A 9,297-nucleotide genomic window follows, 5' to 3' on the forward strand; every position below is an offset into this window, starting at 1 on the left:
TTTAAAATTTATCCTTCTATTGAAGCTTTTAGCTCAATTATGAATGTTGAACAAATTTACAAATAAACTCATTTAAAGATTCCATTGAATGTATATGCCATATTTTGTTTGTCCATTCATCCATTGATGGATGCTTTAACCATCCGTTGATGATGTTTTGTCGTTTGGCTACTGTGAGTAATGCTGCTGTGAACTTGGGTGTACAAATAACTACCCCTAACCTTCCCTCTCTCTCTCTCTCTCTCTTTCTCTCTCTCTCTCTCTTTCGTAATCCAATGTTCTGATGCTTTCACTGGAACTCAGCCTCTGTCATCAGGAAAGGAGCTATGAGGATCATTAACACGTTGGTACATGTGGGCTTGATGTGTTATCCCGAAATCAGAGTGTATGCATTTTTAAAAGAAGACTAAAGAGAAAGTAATGCGAAAGGAAACAAATATGAAATTGTCTAGTTTCGGAGAGAGATCCAAGATGGCCGATGACTAGCAGCTCGGGCACGTACTTCCCAGTGAAAGCGCAAAGAACGAGAGGACGTCACACTTTCAGATGAATATTTGTTGCTCACGGACCAGGAGATTTCCAGTGGAGGAGCCCCACGGGTCGCCAGGGCGACTCTTGTGGCCGGCGTGGCGGTTATGCTGGTGCCTCAGCGCGCCAATTCTAGGTGCAGAGTCCGGAGATTCCTGGGCAGAAAAGCACCATCAATCTTAACACTGCTGTTTTGGCCAGCGCAGTGGATTGCTCAGATTTCGGCGCTGGGAATCAACAAGTTGGACGTCAGAGACCTAGTTAGAAAGTCGGCAATTACAAAGACGACAGACGGATAAATATATAATGAAGGGAAGAAACCAGAGTAAAAAGGTAGAGAACACTCAAAATCAGAATGCCTCTCCCTCTACAGGGGATTGCAATTCCCCATCAGTAACGGAACAAGGCTTAATAGATTACACGTGTGTTCCAATAACAGCAGCAGGCTTCAAAACGTGGGTGATAAGAAACTTCTGTGAATTAAAAGAACTTGTTTTAACCCAATGCAAAGAAACTAAGAACCTTGAAAAAAGGTTTGACGAAATGTTAATGAGAATGGACAAGATAGAGAAGAATATAAGTGAATTGATGGAGCTGAAAAACACAACACGAGAACTTCGTGAAGTATGCACAAGTTTAAAGAGTCGAATTGATCAAGCAGAAGAAAGGATATCAGAAGTCGAGGACCAGCTCAGTGAAATGAAACGAGAAGACAAGAATGGAGAAAAAAGGATGAAAAGGAATGAGCAAAGTCTCCAGGAAATATGGGACTATGTGAAAAGACCTAATCTACGTTTGATAGGTGTACCTGAATGTGATGAAGAGAATGAATCCAAGTTGGAAAATACTCTTCAGGATATCATTCAGGAAAACTTTCCCAACCTGGCAAGGAAGGGTAATATTCAACTCCAGGTAATACAGAGAACACCACAAAGATATTCTTCAAGAAGACCAACCCCAAGGCACATAATCGCCAGATTTATTAGGGTTGAAATGAAGGAGAAAATACTAAGGGCGGCCAGAGAGAAAGGTCAGGTTACCCATAAAGGGAAATCTATCAGACTTACAGCAGATCTCTCAGCAGAAACCCTACAAGCCAGAAAAGAGTGGGGACCAATATTTAACATCCTTAAAGAAAAGAACTTTCAACCCAGAATTTCCTATCCAGCCAAACTAAGCTTTATGAGCGAAGGAAAAATTAAATCTTTTGCGAACAAACAAGTACTTAGAGAGTTCACCACCACCAGACCTGCTTTACAAGAGCTTCTGAAAGAAGCACTATACATATAAAGGTGCAACCAATATCAGCCTTTCCAAAAATATATCAAAAAGCAAAGAACATTAACATAATGAAAAATTTACATCAACTAATGGGCAAAACAGCCAGCTAGCATCAAACGCCAGTATTAAACTTATATATATTTTAATTGGGTAAAAAGCCAAAACCCATCGGTATGCTGCATCCAGACCCATCTTACATGCAACAATACACAAAGACTCAGAGAGAAGGAGGAAGATTTACCAACCAAACAGAGAGTAAAAATAAACTAATAAACAAAAAGCAGGAGATGCAATTCTCGCCTCTGATAAAGTAGACTTTAAAGCATCAAAGATCAAAAGAGGCAAAGAAGGATATTACATAATGGTAAAAGGATCAATGTAACAAGAAGAGCTAACGATTCTATAGATCAACGAGATAGAAAATTAACAAGGACATCCAGGACTTGAACTCAGACCCGGAACAAGTAAACTTAATAAACATTTATAGAACTCTCCACTTCAAATACACAAAACATACATTACCACCTCACACCTATTAGAAAAGTGACTATATAATTGGAAGTAAATCACTCCTCAGTAATCGCATAGCATTTCATAGGTTTAAATGAAATATTGGTTGGCTGTTTGTTTGTTATCTTCTTCCCTTATTCCTTCCTGATTACATCATTAAGTATAATTATCATTATAAAAGAGGTTCTTAATAACCATTACTAAATTGCGTTCTAGCCTGGGCAAGAAAGCAATACTCCCATTCTCTCTCTCTCTTTCTCTTCCTTTTTCCACCTCCCCATTCTCTCTCTCTCTTTCTCTTTTTTCTTCCTCCTTTTCTTTTAAAAAAAAAAAAAAAGAAAGAAATTGTCTAGTTTCAGGCAGAGGTCTCTGAGTGGGCTGCTCTGCGGGCCTGCTAGCCCACCTCAGAATAAACTGGAAGTCTTTTGCCAACAGAAGCATGGCTCTGTCCCCAGTAGATGAGAACTCTTTCATCTTATGTGCCAGTTCCAAACTGAGCCCATTTTAATCATTAAACTTACATAAGAAATACAAAACATTAGCACACATGCATCTCAAACTGCTATCATTTCATTTTCCACTGGAAGGGAAAAGCTTTATAATATACTAGAGAAGGCTCATTCAGCTCAAATTATGGTTCAAGTCAAACCCCAGTATACTCCTTCACACTAAGCCTTTTCCTGCACGGTTCTAATCCTCCCCACCGTGGGTTTACTAATCTCTTTCTATTATCTTTTCCTTTTGACAGGCGGCTGCTCTGCCTGCCACGCCTGCCAATTCATTCTCCTCTCATAGTCAACCATCACGATCACATCATTACCTGAAACACAAATCCTCCTACAGCTAAAGACGTGCAACCTAGCAAGTCTTTTGCTTCCTACAGACTGTACACACCGTGTTCTCAGAGGTTTTCAACAAGCTGCAAGAATTCTTGGTTGTTCAATGAAATCTCACTCTTCTTTCTCCCAGTTGTAATGTCACAATCATATCCTGTCACATCCCATCAGTTGCCAAAACCAGTGTTTCCTTTTTTCAGTGCCTCTCGGATCCCTCCCTGTTCATCTGTTCACAGTCTGGGGATAGTGGCTTGCTGGGGCTGGTACCAGGAAAACAGTGAGTAAATATCAAATTGAGCCTGGAAGGCAAATGCAGAATTTGGAACCATAGCCAAGGTTAGTTACCGAGCATTAGGGTGGCTGACCAAGGGGTAGGTGAGTCTGGGGGGCTGTTGAGTAGAGGTGGAGGAGGATGCAAGAATGATGGGCCTGCATGCAGGATCTGGTGGGAAAATGAGAGGGAAGGAACCAGAGACCCAGGGAGAAAACAGCAAAGGCAATTTAATTCTGCAAATAGCTTTTTAGTTGACTGCTTTGAAAAGAATGAGTATGCCTTTCCTTAGCTGGGTTTTAGAGGCATGCTTTTCTTTAAGATTTTCCATTCCCAGTTAAGACTCTCATGGTATTAAAAAAAATATATGTCCCTCAGATCAGTGAAAGTAGTCTCTGAAGGTAGTATCTAGGCATTAAATTAAAAAAAATAAAATTGTCCCAAGTGATTTATAGTTGCCAGAATTAATGACTGCCCTAACCCCTTATCTCCACCCCATCACACATCTGTCTTCCATGCTGCTTCTAGAAAAATCCAAGTCTGATGCTTCGATGGCACTCTATTTCCTTCTGAATCTGAGATTCCTTGGCCTGTTTTTGGAGATGCTTCCATTGTGGGCCCAGCTCCCATTCCTTGTCCTGGCTTCTGTAGTTTGCCTGAATTTCTTATTACTGGTTCACTTACTAGTTTTCCTGGAATGTCTTTGAACACAGTTGGGTATAGCCTGGACATCTTCTACAGGGCAAAGTCCCTTCGAAAGGCAGGTCCGTGGATAGGTACCAGAAGGAAATCCCAACTGGCAGGCAGAACACAGTGGCTGGGGGGTATGAAAGCAGGTACAAATGAAGTGTTGTGCAGGCATCAAAGATGTGCTGCAGAGCAGGGGTAGGAATATCCCAAGATTTGAGCAGACGAATCCTGAGCCAGGACAGGTCCCAGCCATGGTTTGTGGTCCAGGGAGCAGAGCCCTAGAAGGACTGACCATCAAACCTGGCTGGGCAACAAAAACAAGATAGAACATCAGTCCCTGCTTCTCCTGCTCCATCTCAGGTTTTAATATTCTAATAACCATCCAGAAATCTGCCATTCACTCCCATCTCCCAAGGCAACAGAATCTGCCCAGAAAGTATAGCAGCAGTCCAGGGCCCATAAGTGGAGCTGGAACAGTCCTTGGTTTCTGGACCCTTGAGGGCCAGAGCCTTGAAGACCCTGGCTGGAAGGCCAGACCACCTGCCCAGCGTGCTCTCCTTCCACTGTTCTGGCAACCTTGAGCATTGGCCTGGCTCCAACTTTCCTGCAGCTCACATCTTCATTCTCTGGACTCCCTAGGGTGGCCTGCCTCTGTGTCCACCCCTCCCGAACACCATGCTCTGCTCATCTGAAGTCTTATCCCAGGATCAGTCACTGACAGAGTGCCTCTTGGCTCCTGCCACCAGCTTGGAATTGAGTTGAAATTAGCCATGCCCCTCCCACCCCATCTGGGCTAGGTTTACACTTGAGGTCCCCTTGCCAAGACCGTGTCTCTGCTCCTGCTTCATCTGTGTTTGGCCAATTCCAGGGTCTTCTTCTTCCTTGGTTTAGATCTCCAACGACTCCCTCCCCGACCTGCACACTTTGCATCTGCCCTCATCTAACTCCTTATTAGGAGATAACACTGAGAAGAACCATTTAAAATCAGACTATAGAGAAAGGCTGGTTGACATGCTAAGATGTTTGTGTTGGTGCTAAGTGGAAAAAGAAGATTGCATGATAGTTTGTATGTGCTCATTCGAAGTATATACATGCACAAAAATGGTCTGGAAGGATGCTTAGTGATATGTTAAGAGTGCATGTCTCTGGGGTATGGAATTATGGAAGTCTTTTACTTTTCTTCTTTTTGTTTATTTCTATCATCTAATTCTTCCACGGTAAATAAGTATTGCTTTTTTTTTTTTAAATAAGGGAAACAATTTTTTACAGTTATTTTTACAAATACACAATGTAAGATAGCCGCCCCAGGGATCCTGGTTCTCAGAAACAAGGCAGAGATCCAACCGAGAGCACTGGCCCAAGAGGAGTCAGATTTAGCAGCTAGAGGTTGCAGCCCAATGTGTTGGGCCCAAAATCTCAAGGGCAGGGAAAGGGGGAACTTAAGACTGCACCTGAAAACAGCTTGCCTGGGTTTGCATTCCAGCCTGCCACTTAATAGCTGTGCAATCTCAGGCAAGTTGCTTAGCCTCTCTGTGTCTTGTTTCTCTGAACTGAAAATGAAATAAGATTATTTTACTGATAATCTTATAGGAATATTTTGAGGATTAAATGGATCATATTATGTAACAAGCACTTAAGTGGTGCCTGGTATACAGTAAGCACTCAAGCAGTGTTAGCTATTACAGGGAAGAAGGCAGGCAGGCCCTGGTAAAGAATGTACCTGGCCCTCTAACACCTTTCTTCCCAGCCCCTTTGGGTTTCTCCTTTCTACTTTTGTTTTTTTTAGTAGAAATAAGGTCTCAAACACCTGGGCTCAGGTGATCCTCCAGTCCTGGCCTCCCAAAGTCCTGGGATTACAGGCATGAGCCACTGTGCCTGGCCAGAGCCCACCATTCTTTCAATTCCATCTCAAATGCTACATCCTTCCCTCAAACCTCTCTTTGTTAAGCCCCCAACCAGGATAGGTCTCACTTTCCTCCTAATCCATCTGTCATTCTGCACCACTTCCCCAGCCCTGAATGTACCCAGCCTTCTCTGCCAGGTATTGGTGTACCTGTTTTATTCTGCCTTTGGAGCTGTACATGGGGAACTCTATCGTGCCTGCCTGACATACTGTGGTACACACTAAGCACTTGAGTTGAATTGCGTAGTTTGAACATGACCCATTTGCCTTACAAAAATCCTACTGAAATCTCCACCGAGGCACCTGCAGAGTGTTGAGATTTACTGCTTCAAAGAAACTGTATTTACCTTGTTGCTTCACAGATGAAAGATGAATTGCACACTTAGAATTATGATCTTTGGCACATATAAAGGCTCAACATGGCAAAGAGTACCCCCTTCACACCTTTGTTATTTGCCATGTGGGTTATAAATAAGATTGTAGGTTGTTTGAATAAACCAATATCTGGCCACAAACTAGCAAATGTCTGTTACAGTGTCTAAATGTGGAACAGTGATGGCATCTCATTCTTGGCCAATTTTAATGCAAGGAGCTGTGCAAAGCTGTGCTGTTGGCCTGTAGTCAGCAGCATTATATTTGGAGAAGGAAAATGCTAAATTTGCTGGAGTTTTGTTTTATATTTACCTCCTACATGTCTTGGCAAATAAACTATAAATCGTTTGTTATTCTCCATCTAGATCGTACTTCCCTTTCAAATGTTTTTGTATTCCATTTGCCAGAGAGCCACAGAATCTTAATTGTAGTACTGCATCAAAATCTGTCAGTGAGAAGTGGTTAGAGTATTGAGCACCTATTCGCACAAGGCTATATATTAGCCACATGCATTGAAGTGACATATCTGAAAACGAGAGTTCAATGTCATGCACCTAACACATTTTATCTGGGTTAAACAGCACTCTGTGTCACCTCCTGTCTGAAACGTGTTGTTAATTTATCAGCAACAGCTGTTGTTGCCCTGGCCTAGAATAGGTGCTCAATAAATGCTTATTGATTAATTGCCTTGGGGCATGATTTTTTAATGTCACTTTCTGAAAGGCAATGAAGGGAGCATGCAGAGGTAGTATCTGCACATAAGGAGCCTGCAGCTGTAATGCAACGAAGAATTTCTGAACACAGGCTAAAGAAGAAGGAGTATGTAAAGAAGGTAATGAAAAGTAAAACATGATGGAGGGTAGTGGAGGGCTTTGGGACATCAAGTCCTTTCAGTGTCCTGTGTGGGAGCGTCAAGCCCTGCTTCTTTAAGGCATTTCTGAGCACAGGATGTTGGGGTGATGGGGAGGTGGTGGGAATGTGTCTGCCTGGACTCTGACCCTGGAGTCTTTGTTTACCTAGAAGTATTCCTGCTCTTCTTCTTGGCTCTCGGGACTTCCTCTGCATGTGCGGGAGAGAGTTAAGCATAGATGGTGGGTAGATGTCTGCTGAGTTTGAAAACAAACACTTGAAACTGGGACGCCATGTGGGTCAGCATCCGCAAAGTCCTTGGGAACGAAAATCTTATTTATTCATTCAGAAAGCTTTTAGCTTTCAATATAATTTCTAAAATACAATAGACTTAATTTTGAACCATTTGAAGAGAAATATTACTATTATTGTATATGAGGATGAAGTGGAGAGAGTAATAGATTAATGTACTTTTAAATTTCAGATCTTAAAGTCTCAATTCTAGGGAAAGAAAGAGAGGAGAAAGGGCGAACAAATGGTGGGAAGAGGGGACAAGGATAAATCAGCATAACTTCCCAGTGCCCTCATGGCCTTCACGGGGTGTGGAGAGCTGATCCATTCTCAAGGCCCCGTGGCTGTAGCCATAAGTTCTATGGAACCTGCCTCAAGGTTCCCTTTCAAAATCCCGGAATTTCAGAAAGACTGTGGGGCACTGATAGCTTCCCCAGGCTTGCTAAGCTTGACCTCTTCTGGTTCCCATTGGCAATCGAGTGGAAAATTGCTTTTAGCAGGGCTTCACTGCAATAATCAATATGTCATTAGCTGTAGCTATATTTAAACCTACAAGGTCCGATTTCTAAGATCCCAGCAATTGCTATTGACATATAGGTTGGTTCCTTAAAAAATAATGACTAGCTCTGGGAATGGATGGATGGATGGAGGCTTTGCAGCCATGCATGCCTGTATGTAACTGCCCTGTTCTACTAACATTATGATTTGAGAGGCACAGGAACAATTCACAAAAATTCTAACCAGAGTTGGGAATAAAATCCTTACAGGGGCATCTAGGAACTGTCTTCCCAGATAATTTAGTTTTCAAGGGGTGGGAGAAAAGGATCAGTGATATTAAGAGTAGATACAACAATACAAGGTAAAATGAAGCTCTTGATTTTCTTTTCAAACTGGGAATGAATCGTCACTATCTTACCCACTCTTCATCCTTCTTGCCTTCTCATAAGAAATGCTTATCTAAGTACATAAGATGCATAGTAAGATGGAAGCCCCAAACTGATTTTATACCAAGAGTATAGAAGAATTTTTTGTGGTGGTGTTGATGGGCCAGCAAATGTGCCTCTTCTCAGCACAGCATCCCCTCCAGCTATCCTGCACAAACACGGGTCAGTACTGCTGCTCAGAGGGAATGGGACACCAGGGCGCCTCCTACTATTATCAAAAGAGTTAAGAGAATCTCAAATCTCATCAAAACTCCAGTGTGACTACTAAGGATAGAAACGAAGTTAAGATCTCATTGTAACGTGTCTAAGGTGATGTCATGACACAAGTGGTTTTTTCACCATCGTCTATAGAAGAATCAGAGTAAGAATCTGGCACTATTTTTTTCCCTGTGCTGTATTGGTCAGAGTCAACAAGCATCCTGAGTGTGTTTGGTGAAGTCGGCTATCATGGGGACTGCAGGGCTCCAGGTCAAGTGATCTGACAAGGTCGCCTAAAGCTGTCAAGGTGAAGACCACACTGTGGCTTGGCAGCTCCCACCACACTGTGGACATCCCGGGAAGCTACATATGCTCCGCTTGTTTTTCTGACCGTTCCCTTTCTCAAGGGCACCCCTGGTCAGGCACAGAGCCCACCCAGTGTATGCTAAGCAGCATACCTTCCACTGACAAATGTCAGTAACAGAAGGACATTTTCTCAGGCATGATCAGCCAGTTGAAAAAGAGTTGTCATCATCAGGAACAGGGGAAACCATGCTGAAGGCACAGGGCATGGCTCGCTCAGAGCATCATGCTGTTCTATACCCCCTCCACTCTCCACCCCTG

This window comes from Aotus nancymaae, unplaced genomic scaffold (genome assembly GCF_030222135.1).
Source record: "Aotus nancymaae isolate 86718 unplaced genomic scaffold, 86718_ANA_hifiasm-v0.15.2.pri h1tg000009l, whole genome shotgun sequence".
In the NCBI taxonomy this organism is placed as follows: Eukaryota; Metazoa; Chordata; class Mammalia; order Primates; family Aotidae; genus Aotus; species Aotus nancymaae.